This window comes from Hylobates moloch, unplaced genomic scaffold (genome assembly GCF_009828535.3).
Source record: "Hylobates moloch isolate HMO894 unplaced genomic scaffold, HMol_V3 SCAFFOLD_3, whole genome shotgun sequence".
Classification (NCBI taxonomy): domain Eukaryota; kingdom Metazoa; phylum Chordata; class Mammalia; order Primates; family Hylobatidae; genus Hylobates; species Hylobates moloch.
In genome coordinates this window covers 86,124,637-86,146,063 of record NW_026652278.1, presented here as the reverse complement: position 1 = coordinate 86,146,063, position 21,427 = coordinate 86,124,637, and the positions used below count along the sequence as shown (strand labels likewise).

At 46.8% G+C, this 21,427-nt stretch overlaps 1 long non-coding RNA gene across 1 annotated transcript; it reads left to right on the top strand.

Annotated features, from left to right (window-relative positions):
- Nucleotides 1-4,624: 4,624 nt before the first annotated feature.
- On the top strand, nucleotides 4,625-18,312 carry LOC131382959 (uncharacterized). The gene is made up of 3 exons (XR_009212592.1): nucleotides 4,625-4,721; nucleotides 6,240-6,288; nucleotides 18,208-18,312. It is a non-coding gene; the product is annotated as an uncharacterized LOC131382959 (long non-coding RNA).
- Nucleotides 18,313-21,427: the final 3,115 nt, after the last annotated feature.

The window sequence follows — 21,427 nt, the reverse complement described above, 5'->3', positions numbered from 1 at the left end:
CAAGAACTACATTACCCTTCTCTAGTTACTCAAACTTGTCCTCACCAGTGAAAACCCACCTCACCTTGGTGGCAACTCCAGCTAAGCTCCTGCTTCCTGCCCTCGCAGCTGGCTTACAGCATCAAGCCCCATGGGATGAGTGCTCCATCCCGACTGCCATGTCTACACTGTGTCTGCGCAGTGTCTGTGAGGCCCCATCTGTCATGACCCGATGCCGGCCAGCCTGGCCTGGGCAGAGCTCTGAGGAGCATGTGAGTACTTGAACACATGTACAATGCAACCCCCGCCATGGAGTCTGCGCTTCTTGGATGCTCACTCCACGAGGTGAGGGGCATGGGGAAGTGGTCTCTGCTCTGTGTGAACTCAGTCTGGCCTGACAGATAACACAGACATGCAAGGAACTGCAAGGCGACTGTGGTAAGTGACAGAGGAGCTGCCAGTTGACCCTGGAGTTGAGAGAAAGAGTAATGTGCAGTGTCAGCGTGCTGTCCGAGGAGTTCTTGGCATGGCTGGAGGCACTTCACACCTGAAGATGGCTGGTCAGACCACTGGAACATCCCTCATTAGGCACCATGTGTCAGAAGCCTTGTTAGTGTATCAAGGAATGCTCAGGCTTCCTGGAGGATTCATCCATTCACAGTTGCTGATAGGAAGCCTACCATGTGCTAGATGGGGCTGCCCCAGTGCCCTGGGCCAGATCCCTGCTGTTTAATTGGGTGGGATAAAATATATAAACATGAAATAAATGAAAATATAGGGTGTGAAAGACAGGGCTGGCAGGGAAGGGCTCATGTAGCAGGGACATCTGAGTGAGACTGGCCGGCGGCAAGGGGATGGCCACAGTTTTAGGTCAGGTGAGCAGGAGTGACAGGTGGACTCCATGTGGGAAGGGAAAGGGCACTAGGAGAAATGGGGGAGCAGCAGGGACCAGGCCCTCCACTTTTGTGAACTTGTCCTGCTGTTTAAGGAGTCCAGTGCATTCTGCATTGGCGATCACCTAGTTAGGGTGACCAGAGTGAGCAAATAAAACACAAGATGCCCAGTTAAATTTGAGTTTTAGATAAACAGTAAATTTTTCAGTTGTACTACACAAAGGAACATATTAAAGTTCTCTGCTGTGGAGGCAAATATAAAACTAGGTAGAAGAGGCAAGGTGTGGTGGCTCATGCTTGTAACCCCAACATTTGGGAGGTCGAGGTGGGAGGATTGTTTGAGTCCAGGAGTTTGAGAGCAGCCTTGGCAACATAGACCCCATATCTACAAAAAAAATTAGCTGGAGTGGTGGCATGCCCCTGTAGTCCCAGCTACTCAAGAGGCTGAGTCAGGAGGATTGTTTGAGCCCAGGAGGTGGAGGCTGCGGTGCGCGGTGATCATGCCACTGCACTCTAGCCTATGTGGCAAAGCAAGACCATGTCTCAAAAAAAAAAAAAAAAGAAAAGAAAAAAGAAAAAGAATAAGAAAATAGGATGTAAGAAAGAAAAGAGAGAGAAGTCACAGTTACCACTACTAGTGGGAGGTGACTAGGTAGAAAACTCCAGGTTGGCTAACCTCCCCTCAGCTTTGCCAAGAGACCAGTCTATGCCATGGCCAGTGATGGACCCAGCCCAAGGTGCAGACAGGTGATTGGGTTGGGGAGAGTGTGGAAGACCAAGTCTGGTTCTCCTTCCCTTCAGAACCCACTACAGAAATGAACAGTGGGGGACTCCAGTTCTCACCCTGGAGCCAAGATGGCAAGGTGACAGCATGTCGTAACAGCTGTTCAGAGCTAGGATCCAGGGATCAAGCTGAGCTGCACACCAACTGGGGTGCTGTGGGCAAGCAATCCCTTATTATATCTAAGGCAGATAAGAGAAGGTGTTAACCCTTAAGGATGTTGTAAGGATTAAATTAGTTAATGTAGGGAAAGGTGTTAGTTAAATTCCTGGTCCATAGTATCTATTTTATTTTAATTCCTAAGAAAATATAGTATCTGGGTGTCTGCTTCGTTGACCAGACTGTGTTGCAGATGGCTTAAGACCAGGCAGCAAATTTGAGGTGGAGCCATGGTTATCAGAATGGCTGCCTAGACCACAAAGCTGATTTATCTCAATCATAACAGCAGCAAATTCCTGTTATTGTAATGAATCACAGCATGTAAGCGCACAGATGCAGGCGCCGGGGTTCAGAGGGCTGGGTTGTGTGGGGAGGGTAATGAAAAACAGACATTTGCAGGGCCCTAACAATGTGTGTAGCAACTGAACCTGCAGCCTGCTTACACAAAACAGGCCTTAATGAAATCCAGTTTCAAAATGGAATAGTTTTCCTAAATGATAAGGTATTGCATATGGTTCTTTTCCCATTGTGTAGTAATTCCTTCTAAAGCAAACATTTTAAAGATTTTAACTGAGGTTGGAAAACTAAAACTTGCCTCAGTATAAAAACGTCGAAGCCATCTGCTAGAAAATCACAGCTCTGTGCTATAAAACACCCAGAGCTGTGTTGCTCAAACTAATTTAATCACAAAATACCATTTCCTTGATCCAAAAGGAAACATTTCTACTTGGCCACTAGAGCTTTCTGGAGAAAGGCACTTATATTTGCAGTATGGTATATTAGTAATTTTGAATTTCAAAGAGAAAACAGAGCAGGGATTTTGGAAAACAAATGTTGAAAGGGTAATTTCAATTCTTTGCAGATGAGAAAAGTTTTTGTTAAAACAACTGACAGACACTGAGAAACATGGCCACCAGTTTGAAGGAAAGTAATTGAGTTGTGCAGTTTGCATTTTATTTTGCACACATTTAACGATTAAAAGCTTTTCTGTACTATGAGAACAAAACACCCCAAACACCAATGCAATGGCAGAAAGTTGGGAGTCAAATCAGGCAGCACACACATGAACACTGCGTTCACGTGATGAGAACCACATTTTTGAGACATTTTCTGAAAAGAACCTGTATATGTGTGTGTATGTATGTATATATTCTTTTTTCCTGCCAGAATCTTTTGTTGAATGATCATCAAGTTAGTTCTGGAAAATAGGTTCCAATATTGCTCCATTCATTGGCATAGGTTGACTTTATCTTATTCCAATATTAATTCACAGTTGTTTGCTTAGATAGTTTTGCATAAAATGGTGCTCGGCGAACAAGTAGAGTTTTAAACATGACACAGTCCTGTATTTGAGAATGTTTATGTTATATATGTGCTTGTTAATTTAGTAGTTATGAGTTTAATAATAACTTTGAGTTCTTTAGACATGGATCCTCATATATATTAACAAAATCAGCTGTGTGCCTTAACCAACAGTGAGCATATTTTTTAAAATGGGCTTCTGAATAGAAAATTTAAAAAAACTCTTCAGCATCCTATTAGGATTGATTAACCCATAGGAGGGTAATCCTGGTAAGCAAATGTAACCAAGATTCTCCTTCTCCAGTGATTCCAAGTGCAGCCTGGCTCTCCTGGTCAGCAGCTTCCTTTACTCAAATATTTCCTGATCTGTTCCTAGATCCTAATACCACCCTCTGCGTCAACCTGTGAATGCATCCTCAGTACCAGGGCTCAGGACTTGGAGCCAGGATTTTGCTGACATGGTCTTTTCTCTGGTTGTCACCTTCCATTTCTTCTTTGGTTTGCCTTTCATTTTAATGCCAGATTTTCTAAGTGTAAGAAAGGAGGGTGGAGAGTGGGCAGAAGTCATTGTTCCCATCATGAAAGTCAACATCAGTATTTCCTGTCCTGCGGACAAACCAGTGCCTCATGTTTCTGGAAACGCTGCAGCATTTAACTTCAATTTTAATCTGGATAACGCCAAACTTTTCTTCAAATTCGCCCCTGGAGTCAGCTCATAGACGCTATGATTTTGTCTACCATTGCTCCTCCTTAATATCTCTCACACAGATGCCATTGACCTTTAGATGGGCTGTACAGTTGGGGTTCGGTGCCATGGATCTGCTTCTCCAGGGACCAGGATCTTGAGATCTTCAGGCTGGGTTTCCATGGAGGCATGGAACTGCTTTTGCTCCTTCATAACTTCACTCAAAACAGCCCTGTTGCTCTAGAATGGAGACTTGGGCAACTCCTTCTGGCACAGATTTGTTCACCTCAGGGGAGATTCAAATAGAAGCAAGCTGCAGGCAGTTTCACCTCTAAGTCCATGGGTTCTCAACTGGTAACGTCCTCTTATGGATGTTAGCCCACGAGGTCAATCCTATAGCAATCTAAGGCTTGAGAAAAATTAATCTTCTGGAAAATTCCAAGAATACATCTTAGGGAAACTGGCTCTACCTTTATGACTTGGATCACACAAGGATATGCTTTTCATTTTGGACTAGAACTCAGAGTATTGGCCAATGGATGTGTTTTCTAAAACTATCCGAGTGTGTTCACTATACAGATGAAGATTCTGAGATTCAAGACTCAAGACTGAAGAAGATCATTATTTTTATTATTTTAGTCTTATGCACAAAATGTTATCTACTGAATAAGCAGGTTTTTAATAGGTGTCTTATATATGTTAGCAAAAATAAACACTTTGTCTTTTAGATCTATTTCAGTTTTTCAGTAGCCGTAGACTTAAGTGCTAACTTTTAGCCCATAGGATAAGAAGAAACCAAGTCCTAAAAGTAGGCCAGCACCAGGATTCAGGCCTCTGACTTCAAGCCAAGGGCTCATCATCTTGAATTGCGCACGAATTTTTACACAGCGCCAAAGGAAACTGCCTGTACTTACTGTTGTAGGTAAGACAAACCTTTGCTTATTTTTACTTCTCATGAATAAATAGTTGCAAGAAGAACTGCTGAAACAAAGGGCATTAATGAGCTTTTGCTACCTATAAATAGGGAGTGTGAACTAGCAGTGTGGTGGAAGAACAGTTTCCCCTCAGCCATGGCCAGACTATGCGATGTTCTCCAATGAGTTCATCTTGTCAATAATGTGTAGACCTTGATGTACTTTTTAATTATGTGCTGATTTTATTACAAGTGAACCTGTCCTCTTGTTTGTTCCCTTATACATATTCACTGTCTTTATACCTTTCCTTTCCTTCCACGAACTGTCTGCTCATATCTTTTGCCCTTTCAGAGGGAATAGTCTATTTTTTCTTATAGGCTTATGAGATTTTAAATGTAATGATAATGTTAAGATTTTTTTGACATGTACTTTATATTTTCCCAGTTCATTATGTATATTTAAATGTTTCACTAATATTTTAAAATGTACATCTTTTCTTAAATTTTCCATGGTTTTATCTCTTAGCTATTATCCTTTTGCTTTCTGTGGTATATTCCTGGGGAGTCTCTCACTGAGACCCTTCAGTTTCTCTAAGTTGGTAACTTTGTCTCCCGTGATGAGAAAGCTTTTCAAAGGGAGAGTGTGACCATTTCCATATAAAGTATACTGTCGTTTTGGGGTTTAAGATTCTATTCCTGGGTGTCTTCACTTCTTTTTAAATTTAACTTTGTCATGGAAAATCTTAAGCATATGTAGAAGTAGAACAAATAGTCTAATGAAACCTCACTTGTTCATAACCTAGCTTCAATAATGATCAGCACTTAGCTATTCTTACTTCATCTACCCCTTTACTCTGTGTTTTATTTTTCCTGGAGTATTTTGAAGCAAATTCTAGAAGTGTATATCTATATCTATATCTATATCTGTATCTATCTATCTATATATATATATATATATACACACCATAAAATATGGATATATTTTACAACATAAAAAATGGTGTGTGTGTGTATTATACATATAATGTGTATAATACACACACACACACACACACACACACACACACACACACACACACCCTGGAATACTACTCAGCTATAAAAAAGAATGAAATCATGTCTTTGGCAGAAACATGTATAGAACTGGAGGCCATTATCTCAAATGAAACAACCCAGAAACAGAAAGTCAAATACTGCGTGTTCTCATTTACAAGTGGGAGCTAAACAATGTGTACACATGGACATAGAGTGTGGAATAACAGACGTTGGAGACTTAGAAAGGGGGGAGGTTGGGAGGGCAATGGGGGATGAGAAATTACCTAACAGGTACATTGTATACTAATCAAGTGATGATTACACCAAAAGCCCAGGCCTCATGACTATGAAATCTATCCACGTAACAAAGCTGCACTTGTACACCCTAAATCTATAAAAATAAAACGCGGAAAAAGGTATAGAATGGAATAGTATACTGCAGTCATAATAAATGAATCTCAGCTAAATATAAAAATCGTTGTCCTTTTGCAGGTGCTTTGCTGGATTCAGGGTGCAGACAAGGTCCACGCACTGTGGTTGGGTGAGGTGTCTTTTAGGTCTCTTTTAATCTGTAATACTTCTCCCTCTCTTTTAAAAATGCATTTATTTGTTGAAAAAACTTGGTCATGGGTCATTTTTCTGTAGAGTGGATTATGTTCTGGATTTAGCTAAATGACCTCTTGCTGAAGATTTATCTTCCATGCTTCCTGCAGGTGGTTATATCCAATGCTTGATTAAACTCACATTTTTTTTTTTTTTTTGGCAAAGCCACTTTATATGAATGCTGTGCATTTCCTGTTGTACCTTCATCACATCAGGAAGCAAAAATGTCTGGCCTTCTTGCTTTTAATGTTGTTAAGACTGGTGAGTTCAGGTGTCATGGACCTAGGAGTCACCAATCCTCTACATCTCTATTGACAATTTTCTCCAGAATTCAGAGTCGGTGGTGAGCATAATGGTTGGGAGTGCTGGGTTGGAGTCACACACTCTTCAGTTTGAGTAATAGTTCTGAAAGTCACTTGTCATGCCTGAGCTAGGTTGCTCAACCCCTCAGACCTTTCAGGGCTGACTCAGCTTTAGGAGCGGATACTCCATTTTGTGTGTGGGACTGTTGTTTGAGTGGGGTGAGTTGTGTGAGCTGGACTTTGGCCCAGTCTTGGAAGAGTGGTAGTTGTGATTTAGTGGCATTGGTTTCAAGCAGATGGAATTTGTTTAGACCTAAAGGTCTTTCCAAATCTGATGTACTAGGATGAATTATCAGATGGCTCCTATAGTTGGGTTACCACATATTAAGGGTAAATCTGGGGGTAGGAGAGCTCATCATTCAGTTGTAACAGTTCAATAGAGATGACAATTCTGCCAGATTTGGATCCTGTGGGCAGAGCTGAGAGGTCTGTAAATTCACATTCACTCTTCAAGTCCTGGTTTATAGCAGCCAGCCAAGTGTGTCATTAAGATGAAGATAGATTATAATGACTACATTTTGGTAATTCATTTACTTTACTGAAATCAGTGCTCAGTCATGTTACAGGCGCGACTCCATCTGGTTCCCATCAACGACAGAGGGAGCATCATGTTTGGACAGAGGGGCTGCATCTGTGTCTGTGCAGGGAAAGCTGCATGGATTATCCAGCAAATCATGGTGTAGACCACCGGCTGGGCCAGTCCAGGTCCAAGCCAGCTGGGTGACTCTGTCTTGCTGTTCATTCACTTCTACATTCGACAAGTACTGTGGACACCTGCTGTGTGCCAGGCACTGCTCGAGGTGCTAGGAGGAGATCAGGGAGCAAGAAAAAGGTTCCCTGCCCTCCTAGAGCTGATGCGTATTCCAACTGAGAGGTGGGGGTGTAGCCAACGAACAATGGACATAATCCCCAAATCATACAGCAAGACATGGGTGATACAAATCATGGCAAAGAAAGCATTGTGCAGACTGAGGGGTTTCTTATTTCCTGAGAAGGATGTGGATTGCAATTTAAGGTGGGATGGGGGTTGGTCCGATATGTGAGCCTGGCTAACAAGATCGGGCAGGAAATAATGTCTCCTTCAGACCCCACCTGCCCAGTAGACCACCCACTTGGCACTGATCTGGGCCTTCGTGTAATCGCCGAGCACAGGAGGGCCATTGCTGCTTGGCATCACTGCCCTGGATGCTGGGATCACGGTGCTGCCCATCCCTCTGCTGCCTCCTCTCTGTGTCCCGTCAGTGGTCCTGAGCTCCATTCCCTCCAGGGTTGTCTTTAGGCCATGATTTGCATGTTGGCTCTCTTTGGGGCCTACGGTGCTTCATTTATTTCCAAAGTTGCCTTCTCCTCCCTACTCTGATCGAGACTGAAAGGACTCCTGATCCCACTGCTTTGCCAGGACAATATTGCTTCCCAGGGAAGACTCTGCTGGCACATTTCAGGCATTTCTGGAAGAACACCATATCATCATCATCACCATCATCAGATCTTCCCCAAGTCCCATCTGGGAGGGTCTCATGGGAGCCACATGTGGACTTGGTTAGGGAGCTCTCCTGAGCCTGGACTGATGGCTGGTCCAGCCCAGGCTTTTGTTTGCCACAGGAAGAGAGCTTTGTGCAAACCCTTGTTTAAACTGGCCTTCCCTCTTTAGAAAGAGAATGTTCACCAGATGAATCATGCCTAACGTGCTCACTGGAGCCAGAGGACTTTGGCTCCCAGGCTGTTTACTGCAGCTCAGACTTTGTCCTGTAAGTGTTCTTAGGAAATGACAATGGACAGAAAATTGTCATTGTTTTTGCTGAAAAAAAAAAAAATAGCTTGAATAGTTTCCCTGGCCCAAGCTGGCTGGTGGCAACCCTTGCCCCAGCATGCTCCTCAGCCATCTGCTCTCCCCATCAGGGCCAGTGTGCCCTTGCCTGTCCACACTGCTCTGCGACCAGGTGCCCTGCTGTGCCCTTGCTCAGGGACTGGCTGTGCACAACGTGACGCGTGGTATGTGTTGATGTCTGATGGGCTCACATGGGCAGGGCTGTGCTGTGGCTGTGCTGGGGGCCCTCACCTGGTCTCTCTGCTGACTTCCTCCCACCACTGCCTGCCTTGGGTGGGAGGACACCCGGCCTTCCTGGTCATAGGCAGGGTGGACTTAGAGAGGCAGAGCATGCTGCAGGCAGGGTCTGTGTTTGGGTTTTGGCAGCCTGGATAAAATCCCGGCTCTGCCACCTGCCAACTGTGTGTGAGTGGCCAGGTCCCTTGACCCATCCTGAGTTACAGTGCCCACTTGGCTCTGTTTCTGGACCTCAGATATGGCTCTTTTGGTCTCTCTTCCCTTTGTGACATTAGAGGCCATCTCTAAGGCATCATGGAGTTGCCATTGAGCTTGCCTTCCCGCCTGCACAAGCAGGTCCTGAGGCAGCTTCCTGCAGCCTTGCACACCCTGCAGCATCATCAGGGCTTGGAGGCCTCTGTGTCTGACTCTGGCTCAGATGTAATTGCAGCTCTAGAGGAAGCGACCCACACCACAGGGAAGCGAGGAGGCTGGGGGTTGTGTCTGGGTGTGCCCACAGCAGGGGCCAGGAGAGCCACCATGGCAGCAGCGACAGAGCCAGGGAAAAATGCCATCCTATGATATGCAGTCCTGTCTTTAACCCAAATGATGTGTCTGCAGAAACTGTTTGCATTTGCTACTTTGACGGATGGACAATGTTTCAGTTCTTAATTAGCGTGTTGGGTAATTACTGCCATTAATCTTGTTCTTTTTTCCACGTTCATTGGCCATTTTGACTTCTCTATACCCAACTTCCTTACTGAAAAACACGATAGGAAACTTTTAGTTATTATCTAAATTATGAAGACCTAATAATGCATGGCATTATATCCTTGAAATTTGCTAATAGAATAGATTATAAGTATTCTTATAAAAATGTGGTGATGGATATGGTGATTAGCTTGTTCCTGGTAATTTCACATTGCATATATCAAAACATGACCTTGTACACCTTAAATACTCAATTTTTATTTGTTAGTTATACTTCAGTAAAGCTCAGAAAACACACACACACATATTCACACACATAAAGAGTAGCAGCCGAAACAGATAACTGAAGAATTCCCTTGGCAGCCTGCGCTGAGCCCTGGGGCTGTTCTTGCTCCCAGCCCTCTTTCCATCCTCACATGGTGTGGTCCTGAGCTGCTTCCCCTCTGCCCTCCTCCTCTGTCTCCATCCCTTTCCATCTGGCTCCTACTCCTACACACGAGTGGAAACTGTGCCCTCCAAACCCAGGGGACTGCAGGAACCTTGTCCAGCATCTCCCCCCAAACCCATGGTGGGAGCAGTCTCTCCACCCTTCTCTGCAGGGGCTCCATTCCTCATCCATCCTTTTCTCCGTCTCTCCTGGTCACTCCTGCTGTCCACTGTCCTTTCCTCCTGGGCTCTGTGTTTCCACAGCCCCTCTGTGCATTCTGCACGTGTCCTCTGAGTGGACTCTGCAGTCCCTGCCGGCCCCACACCCACTTGCCCTGTGTCCTGAGCACAGGTCTGCAGGTTAACAGTGACTGACAGGTGTCTCCACATTGTGACATTCTACTGGAACCTGAAACAGCTGCCCTTGACAACAGCTCAGCACAGAATCCCTGGCCATCCAGCTATGACAGGGACATGGATTCTGCTTCTTCTTCCTGCCAGTCTTGTACTTGTCTGTGCCTTCACCCTGTAGTGGCCCATTCAGCCACTAAGTCCAGCTGCTCTCCTTTCCGTATCTGTGGAGTCACCCTTTAATTCAGTTCCCGCGAGCTCAGTGGCCATGATTTGATTATTCCTGTCAATTCCTGGACTGCTCCAACCTTATCCTACACTGCCTTATTTCTTACAAGATGGCAGTATAAACACAGAGAATGGAATTCCTAGCTTTGTTTCTCTCCTTTCAAGCCACCATGATCTTCCCTGAGCACAGCTCCAATCCTACTTCTCACATATTAACATTTCCTCACTCACCCCAATTGTTTTCACATGCAACCCAATGTCCCTACAGTCTGTCGCCTATTGACTTTTCAGCATTTTCGGGATGATCTCAGTGCAGCCCTTGGAGTTCTCTTGTTGTCTCTCTTTTCCAGGGTCTCAGCAGCTTTTGTCATTGCTAACGGTTTCTTCCTCCTGACACACAATCTTGGCCTCCAGGCCCCATTGTCTCCTGGTTCCCCTGCGCACTGCACATGGCTATTGTCTATGGGGGGCAATTGTGGCTCGGTCCTAGCTGTCACTCTTTCTCATGCGGAACTCTCCTCTGGCCACCTCATTCAGGAGCTTGGCTTCGTGAGCTCCCGTGTGCAGCTGACATAGAAATCTCCTCCTAGAACTTTCTTCACAGCTCCAGAAACACACAGCCAACCACCTTCCTGAAGCTCCCATGGAGATGGCACCTGGGTCTTGACATAATAAAAACAGAACCTGAATCTGGAGCTCTAAGTCACACCTTGTTCCTGTGCTCCTCCTATTAGGATATTGCCTTGGAGACAACAAACCCCAATCGACCCCAAATGCAATCTGTCCCCGCTGATTCTGCCTGTCAGTGGTCTCAGACACATTCGCCTTTATCCACAGCCAGCATCTCAGTTGGAGCTGCAGCAGCTCTCTTGAGACTGCATGGTGGAAATGGTCAGGATGCCTCTCTGCGCTGGTCCTGTAAGTTGCAAGCCTATCCCTGAACTGCATCTGGCTGGCGTGGCCTTTTTCAAAGCTTCACTGTGCCGCTGTCCTGCCTAAAATCCTTCAATGGCTCTACATGCTTCACACGCCCTTTTTTTTTTTCATTTTTTTCCAGAACAACGACTAGATCTTTACCTGGTCCACAGCCCTCCCCAGTCTGGCTGCAACCTCTCATGAGGCTGAGCTCACCATGAACCCCTGCTCTAGGCGTCTCCATAGTGCTGTTTGTCCCCGTGACTGTCCACCCCTTCTTTGGCCTGTTGGTGTGTGCTTATCCGCCAGACCTCAGACCAAAGGCGAACTCCTCACAGAAGCTTTGCCGGCGTCCCCAGGGGCTGGGGCCAGGGCAGGGGCAAGGGCAGGGGCAGGGGCATGTTCTCTCCTTTGAGGCACCTCCCACGGTGTTCATTTGCATGACTTTTGTGATTTTGTGGATGAAAGTTTTCCAAGTGCTTGTGGGGGTCATGCCTCTTTCTGCTGAACCACTAGTTGGGAGAATACACTTCCCTTCTTCCAGCAGAGCTTTGACATCACATAGGCACCGTTTGGTGGTCTTCACAAGTCACTGGGCTTTGATAAACACCCTTCACCATGAGGAAAATGAGAGTCGGATGACTTAAGGATCACCCCAAATCAGGCATAAAATCTGGATTCTTCTGATCGCAGGCCAGCAGGTCTTGGTGCCTTCAGATCCTTAGAGTGTCCTAATTTGGCTTCAGTTTTCTGTCTGCAGAAAGGCCCCCAAAGGGAAGGCGCCAGGCTGGAGCGAAGGTGACTCATCCTGGGCTCTCATCGTGCCTGATTCACCCAGAGGAAGCCTTATGTGGACACGGCTTCCCTCTGGAGAGATTTCAGGCCTTTGGGAACAGAGTAGGGTTCCTGCCTCTGTAACGAGCAAGTTCTCGGCTCCCTTCTTCCCTGTTTGCCACCTTCCCTCTGTTTCTGTGGCTTCCTTATTTGCCAGTTCCTGTGCTTGGTGGACCCCGCCATGACTTCTTTTTGTGAGTCTGTTCTGTCCTGCATCTCTACCACAGCTGTACCTGGCCCCAGACTCCTTCCTTCTAGCTGGCGGGTGGGAGGGCAGGGTCCCTCCCCTAACCCATCAGGGCCTCATCTCTGGAGGCAATTACTGCCTGGCCCGTGAAAATATATAAGGAGACTTGAAGAGGTATCATGTTACATCCTTCATATTTTGCTAGCAATAAATCCAGCTCTTTCCTCTTGGGTGGACTCTCAACTCTATAAATTAAGAGTCTATTTCAAAGGAGGAAGATTTCGTAGGCCCCGAAGTTCTGTATGACCTGCTCACATCTCAAGGGTTGACCTAAAAGCTGGAGGCTTTCAGAATCGCAGGAAGTCATGCCCAGAGATCTGTGGCTTTAGGATCCATGTCCCACTCACAGCCCTCCTGCCTCTCCTGTACTTCCCGCCAGCTCGGACCTCAGGACCTCTCTGGTTTCCAGCCTGTGCTCTGGCCTTGGCTGTCCGACCTCACCCATCCCTGGATTCTGCTTTTCTCTTCATCAAGTCTTCCATAATCTTTCCTGGGAACACACCGCAGGCCTAGCAGGGCTTGCTGAGGGAGCAGCTTCCTCGGCTGCCTTGAAATCTGCATTTTTATCTCTTCCTGGTGAGTCTTATGCCCAGTAAGATTCAAAAACGTTGTTCTACATGCTAAGTTTTGGGGATCTGAGCTCCATTCCCCAAAGCCCTGGCTTTAGCTTGCTTCTTATTTCAAACTCTATCCTTATGGGTGGTTCCCCATTACCTATCTGCAAAATAGTCCTAAATGCAGCCAGGGAGTGGCCCACCCCTGCCCTTCTGCCACAAGCCCCCTCCCAGGTACCCCTGCTGGCCTGGCCCGGAGAGTCCTGCCTTGCTGGCCACCCCTTGGTGGCTTGGTGTTGCTGGAGAGGAAATTTTTAGGTAGCTCATAAAAAGAGATGTTGTCTGGAGTGTGCCTAAAGTCCTAATGAGAAGACAGAGACAGCATATGGCTGACATGGAGCTGTGGGGGAGGCGTCAGAGGTAGATGTCCGACAGAGGGAAGAGGCAGTGGGCCGAGGGGGCGGCTCAGAGCAGACAGGGCAGGCTGGCAAGTGTGGTTGGTGTGGAGCATGGTCCTTGTCCCAGAGTCAGGGCTGGACACCCAGGCAAGGCGGCACCTTAGGGCCCTGTCTGGCCAGAGTTGACCTGTCCACACCTGCCCCCGCCCGGCCTCCTCCATGGCTTCAGGCTAGAAGGAAGCGGAGAAGCAGAGTTACATCTCAGGCGCTGGAGGGGCTGTCTGGCCGGACTGAGACAGATAGGCTGTAGGGGTGGAGGCTCAGCGGCATTCCTCCCTGTTCTGTTCATGGAGTCAGGGGACCTGCAGCTGAGGATGCCCTTAGGTAGGCCAGGCAGAGACTCCAGTCCCTGACCAGCCATTTTTGTGCCTCTCCTTGGACGTTACCCAGCTCAGAGCCCTGGCTCTGAGGGGAGGTCTCCTGGGAGCTTGTTCTCCTGGGAGGAGGCACCATTGTGAGCCTCTCTCCTCATGGACCACAGAGCCTGGGTGGTGGCTCTGGTGGGGAGTACCAATTCAAGGGGCCAGGAAGCAGCATGTGTTGGGGCCTTCCCATTTGAGGACACAGACTCACCCTATTTTGTTTGTTTCATGGATGGAGTGTCGGGAGACCCAGCATTTCAGTGCACAGGGCACAGACCTCTCCTTGAGTCAGGTGGAGCCCAGGACAGCGCTCCTGGGATGACAGGTGGAGAGCGCAGAAGCCCACCCCCGCCCACAGTGGCTGAGGAAACTGGGTTTTGTACAGGCACAGCTCCAGAATGGATCTCTGGTGTGTGTGGGAGGAGGAGTGTGATCACCAAGGGCCTTGTCCTTACAGAAAGTAGAAGGTGGCTGAGCAAGCAAGCAATTGATGGCAGTGCTCCTTGCCTGTCACAGTAATATCAGACAGGAGCCAGCTGAGCCTCCTGCAGAGGTGAGCCAAAGAGGGTGGGGGGCTCACTTTCATTGGTCTTGCTTTCATTGGTCTGTGGTGCGGCCAGGCCTCAGTACTGCTGAAGCTCCCTAGGTCTTTTTAATGCGCCGTCCTGGATCGTGAAAACTCTCAACCCACATGGACACTCATTTTTATGTTGGTTTTAGACTCTGTCTTTGCTCACAGGGGATGCTTGGAAAGGCTACTCCGTAGATTGCTAAGCCCACATTTTGAGACTGAGAACCAGAAATCTTGGGGATGGTAACCATGCTCCATCCACGTGCATTGGAGGAAGGGTCTGTCATGGTTGGAATAGGATGTTTCTTACCTATTGGATTTTACTTGCAGGTCAATGCCATTGTATACACACACACACAGACAAACACACACACACCAGACAGGGAGGCCGATTTGCATAAAGGGATTAACTTCTACAGAACCTTGTCAAATGGCTGAGAACATGCACCTGCCTCAGGGGGAAAGTGGTGGGTGGGGTGGCTTGACTCATTTTGCTTTTGTCGCCCTCTTACTTGAGGGCTGACTGCCTCCCCAGGTCTATGCCTGGGGAAGATGCAGTTGGGATCCATAGTCACAGAGAGCTGCTGTTGTCAGAAACAATCCTCAGGCCTCTGCAACCTGTTATTGTGCATGTTCATTCCCAAGGGCTCAGCCTCGGAGGAGTCGTAGGAGAACAAAGGCAGCAGTGCTTGCCATGTGAGGCAAACGTGCTTCTAGACCACAGAGGATGGGCGCTCCCCGGGGGACTGCCTGGAGCTGCCAACTGCCCAGCCCCACTGGAGACTTGGAGCTCTGCACATGCGGCTGACCTGCCCTGACCTGCCCCTGGGGCCACGCCCTCGGCATTTCCACTCAAGTGGACTCCCTTCCTTTACTGGCCTCAGAGTTGAGAGGAGAGTGCAAGGCTGACCGGAGAGCAGGAGGACAACATCCCAAGGTCACCTAGTGCCAGGGAGGGCTGTGCCACAGGGCAGGGTGGACACGGAGCCCTACATAGGCTGAGCCGGCAGAGGGGTGCCCATGGGCGAAGTTCTTCTCATATGGCCTTATCTTTTCACACACAGATCCTGTGGGGACATCGCGATTTCCATAAATGACAGCTCAGGAGGATGGGAGAGTAGAGTTCGACTTTGACTTAGCTTAAAATAATTAAATAAACCAAACACACCAAATACACACAAAAAACGTGCACTTGCCCCAAACTGTCCCCATTTCTGAGATGTTGTTGGATGGTGCAGGCTGCCTGGCAGAATATGACACGGTGACAAGGGATGCTCTGGGGAAATCCAAGCCATACCAGCTTTCCACCTGGACCCTGTCTCAGCATTCACCACCCCCAGGACAGTGGCTGGAGTACAGGGGCAGCGGCCAGGGCACCTGACTTCCCTGGGCTCTCCTGCCTCCATATTTGCAGCCTCAGAGCAGAGAACTGCCTGCCTTCCACCCCACCCTGCCAGGAGGGCTGCAGCTGAGACAGCTGCTGAGCATCACCATGTGCTCCCTTCCCAGGCCACCAATGGGGAGAGCTTTTTTTTGTTTTTAATGATACCATTTATTTTTCTTAAAGCAAGAAACCATGTCATTATAACAATCTGCTACTGAGAATAGTTCTCACAAAGGTATCATCCAGTAAATATTTTCTCCTGAAACAAGAATATGTATTGAATAAATATAGAATGAAGTTTAATTTATGTTAGATTTTTGTAAAGTTTATATCTCTTGAAATCCACATGTGGCTATGATATTACTATAGAATCTCAAATCATTAAGAAAAAATTACAAACCCCATTTATGTAAGCAGATTCTAATGCAGTCCAACTTGTTTTGTTACAGTTATATTTGATACAGAAGGAAGGCTATTTTCAGGGTTCATCACCCACCTACTGTTTAAAGACAAATGTTACTCAAATATTAATGTTCTCCACCAGGTAGACTTAAGAAGAACACAAATGCAGAGTCTTTAATTTCAATATTCAATATCAATTATCTTATTTCGTGAATTTAAATCAGTAATGGTTTAATTTAAGCATTCTCTTTTTGCTATTTTAGTATAAACATGACCATTGTTGCTTCTGAACATTTCTTGGCCAGAGAATGAATCCCTTTGTTTCTCAACTTCCAGCTCTCCCAAGCTGCTATATTCCAAATTAAAAGGGAAGGATTTTAAAACAGGATTCCAAAGAAACTCTATGCTTTTTTTAAAAATTTGAGTAATTGCTAATAAGATTAGAAGAGTCAACGGTTAGACCTGAGACCCAACTGGACTGAGGCTGATTTGAGCTCAATCTGGACATTTTAGGCTCACAGACGGCATCCCCAGCCTGGTGAGGGGTGAACTGCCCTTTCCCACAAACGCTTCCTCAGAGGTAGAGGCTATAATCAGGTCACTCAGCAAATGCCCAGCACCTCCTTGGTGCCAGGCACACTCTCTGGGTCCTGGGGCTGTGGCCTTGAAGGAGAGTACTGGCTCCCTGGCATCTTGGTGCCTGGAGAACTGCACAGGAGGCAGAGAGTGCAAACACGGAGTGGGTGAGTCATGGTAGGGCAGGTGAGGGTGTAAAGGAAGCAAGCAGTGTGCAGCCACAGAGGAGGAGACAAGCACTTGTTTAGACAGGGCCATCAAAAAGATCTGGTTGAGGATGTGGGCCTGGAACCAGTTATAACTATAAATCCTGAGTATGAAATCCCAGAGCTGAAAGTAGCCTCAGAAGTCATAGGGTATAACTATGCTGTGGTCACAGATGCTGAGATGTGCAGGACCAGAACAGAACTTCCTATGGGTAGAGGCAGAGCCGTGGCCAGGACCCAGGAGACTGGGCTCTCAGTGCCATCCTGCCTTTTTCAGGGGGACTCGCATATGGGTTCTACTGTATAAGGTGGATTCTGAGACCTACTGGCCTTTCTAGTTCCTAGATAGTAAAATTCAGAAACCGAGAGGGAGGGGGCATTTGCCACACGTGGCTGTTGAGGCAGAAAAGTCAAATTCACCAGGTCACAAATCCTGTTGTAGACTGAGTTTTCTGAATTGACAAATTACATTGACTCCAAGTCAGATGGATATCAAACCATCTTGACTTTCTACTGCACTGACTCAACCAAGAAATTAGCTTGGGAAGAGGCCTGCCAGAGGTTTATAGAAACCTTCTAAGGAGCCGCTTTGCTACGGGTGAGCTTGGTACTCCTTGCCTCGCCAGAACCTTCCCTCTGAAGAGCGCATTCCTGGAGAGAAGCCCTTGCTTTTGGTTCTCAGCCTCAAGAGTAGGTGCTTTCCTCTGAGCCTGGAGTCTTATCTTTGCCAATAAGGCCACTCACGGAGGCTTGGAGGTTGTGTGGATGAGGCCGGGAGAGGAGGATCTGGCTGGAGCAGCTGGGGCAGAGAGAGCTCCCACCATCCAGGAGCCCCAGCCCCAGGAATGGTAGAGTGAAGGGTGAGGGGCAGCGAAAGGACCCCAGTCATCTTAGCTGAACTTTGCTGAGGCTTCCTGCAGAACCGGGCTCCTCTTGCTAACCTTGGGCTCCTTTCCATGTGTTCAAGGCTCTCCCTGGAGTCACATCGTCCAATTATGTGGCACTTACAGGGCTGAGCTCAGATCTGGAGTCTGCAGAGTTCAGGAGGCCCTCACATGGGGTAGAGTCTAGACATGGCGTGGGGGACAGCTCACACACGAGGCACATTTGACCTGGAGAAGAGACCACCTAGAGGGGAGGAGGCTGGTCCAGTGCTGGGAGGACAGTCCGATGGAGCATCAGGAAACTCAGCAGATGAGTTTTACGTCTGTTTTTTCCAACTACAGTTCAGTCCCGGAGCAGACACAGTCCTGTTTGCAGGGAGCCAACATTCTAATTGACAGTGCCTGGTGGGAAACAGTGAACCGAGGGAAAGAGTGCCAATGTCAGAGAGCCACAGTGCAGTGAAGAAGAGAAGGCAAGAGGATGTGATGCAAAATCACAGGACCTGGCTTCCAGACCATTCTGCTTCCATGAGAACATTTTGGTTGAGAACCGGATGGCATGAAAGTAAGCCAGAAGACACCAGGCAGGGACAGACTGGTCCCCAGGTGCGAATGAGGTTGGAGCATTTGGGACTGCAAAGAATGTGGAGCGTGGTGAATGAGATGGCCCTTTGTATCAGATGCATGCATGAGTGGCTGGGGTCATGTGTGTGCTTCAGTAGAGGGTATCACGGGCACACTAAGAAAGCTGGGTTTCTTTCTGAGGGCCTGGGAAGCCACCAGAAAGCACTGAGCAGGGAGTGGTGGATTGATTTATGTGTTTATGAAATCATGCTGGGTGCTGGGTGGTGAATGCTAACCAGGGCAGAGGGCAAGGTTGGAATTGCGGAGACCACAGCTAAGAGCCAGTTGCAGAGCCAGGCTCATTGTGATTCAACCTGGGAGGCACTGGGGATGAAGGAGATGAGGCCAGTGAAGGGTGTATTTCTACATATAATATGGATTAGGTAGATGGGTTTATGTGTAATGTAGACTAGACTCAGAAATCAAACTGGAGCCAATGGCGGACACTTGATGGAAGGTGTACTTCAATTTCTTCCATTCCATAGAAAAGCAATACAGTGGAAAGAGTATGGGATTTGGTGTCTCTCAGACAGGATTCCACTTGCAAGCCATGTGATATGGGGCAGCTCGCCAGATCCTGGACCTCCATAAACCCCTCTGCAGCTTGGAGAGAATCAGATTTCCCCATAGAGGCTCCATGAAGGGCCCCAGAGTGCACTCTCCCGTTAGCCACTGATGCATTCATGAGGAAGAGAAAGAGTTAAATGCTCCTTTTGAGGAAGTGGTGGTGGCCGAGTGCTGTGGGCACTGTGAGATCAGAGCTGACAGCCCAGACTGTGAATCGCAGCCCTCACCAGGGCCATCGTGTGTTGCAGGGAGCTCTTCCCAAGTGCCCACTTTTCCTAAATTACAAAAAATACCTAACAAGATAGTTTCTTTGTGTTTTAAAATCAATGACCAATTCTTGTTTTGTTTTGTTTTTAAAATAGTGTTTTCAGAGATAAGAGTATTACATTGAAAACCTGTTGTGACACAGAAAATTAGATGAGCCTGTAGTTGATTAAAACAGTCAAGTTGACCTACGTGTCATCTCAGTGCACAGTAAGGAAGTGTCTTCAGCTTAGAAAATTGCTGGCATGAACACAAACAAATCTAGTTCTTTGAAACGAGAATTTTCAGATTTTGGATTTATGGTCAGAAATAGCTGAGTCCCAGGGCCAGGAGCGGTAGCTCATGCCTGTAATCCCAGCACTTTGGGAAGCCAAGGAGGGTGGATCGCCTGAGATCAGGAGTTCAAGACCAGCCTGGCCAACATGGTGAAACCCTGTCTGTACTAAAAATACAAACTTTAGCTGAGCGAGTTGGCAAACACCTGTAATCCCAGCTACTTGGGAGGCTGAGGCAGGAGAAACAACTGAACCCAGGAGATGGAGGTTGCAGTGAGCTGAGATCACACCATTGTACTCCAACCTGGGCAACAAGAGCGAAACTCCGTCTCAAAAAAAAAAAAAGAAAAGAAAAAAGAAGAAACTGCTGAGTCCTGAAATACTGATAAAATGACCAGCCCTGTTCACGTTCAAAACCTGACACTTTTAGTGTCAGGGTGACCAGGAATTGTGGCTGTAAAGGAAGCCTGAGACTTCTCTGGTTCTGGCATGAAAGAATTTCCCAAAACTATATAGACGTTGGGGACTTAGAAGTTTGATATTAGTGTAAACAAATGTATTCTCAACAAGAATATAGATGAGTTTGCACTGAATTTCAGAATACTTAACTCCAGGCTTATAAGAGATTAAATAATTCTTTAAAATGGATTCTCAGGCACTTTATTTATGCTACTCATGGGAGCTACATTGGCAAGGGAGGTCACAGTTTCTGACGTGCCTTTTTTCTAAACTTCTGACTTTGTTTGTACACATGCAGAACACGTATTTAACTATTGGGATTCCAATTCTCTATATTGGGGGATTTTTCTTTATATTTTTTACCTTTTGATAAAGTAGATCTTTAGAAATCAGAATTCCTGAGGTTCCAGCACTGTCAAATTTGGGTTCTTGGGAATGCTGAGGTTTAACCTTGACCCTTTCGAATGAATGCTGGTGAACTTGTCTAAACTCCTGTTCCTGTCATTCAGTTTCTCCCTCTGTGAAGCGGAGGCAATGGCACTCCCTTCTTTTAAAATCCTTAAGGTTTGGGAAAGATTTTCAGAGTAGTCAAATAATTTAATACCCTTAGGTAAAATGTGCTCTCAAATTGTATTTCTACCCATGGAAATGAAGATTAGTCTCTTCATTTTTTTTCTTAGAATGGCCACTGAGAGATTCTGCTAAAATAAAAGATTTTTTTTAAATAGTGCTGTTCGGTGTTTGGATTCGATTGCCTTTCTTCTAACTCAAGGGTGAGTTTCAGAGACTCTGGTTCACACAAGATGGGGCAACTTCCGTCGTGTCCTTCTCAGAGGAGGCACCTCACACTCGTCTTGTCTTGTGAATAACTGCACAATTGGTCATGAGGAATGCTATGGTGTGGCCTGTCACGGAAGCCCACCTCGCACACATTTAAGGCCAATACATGTCTGGAGCTTTGACAGGGCTGTGTTTATGTCTGCATTTCACGGAAATTGGTATTCCTCTCATCTTTTATTTCAGCAGTTACAGTTAAACTACGCCTTGATGAACTACGCGTGTGTATTCTCCCCAGTTCCCAGCCCACCTCCCTCAGCAACCCTTCCACAAACTTAAATGGAAGCCGGGCTGTGAAACATGAAATGGGTTGTTATAAAACTGTATTTTATAGTTGTAGCATGTTACAGTTGAAGTCGTGTTTATGTAGCTGGGGAGACAGAAACACCAGTCTTCCCACTCCAGAGTTTACCTAACTTCCTTCAGGACTAAGGGTAGAGCTGTAGATCACAATGTATCCCTTGGGGAGCTAAAGAGGAAGAGAAAGAGTTAAACCCTCCTTTAGATGAAGTCCACATGCTAAGAAACAAAATGAA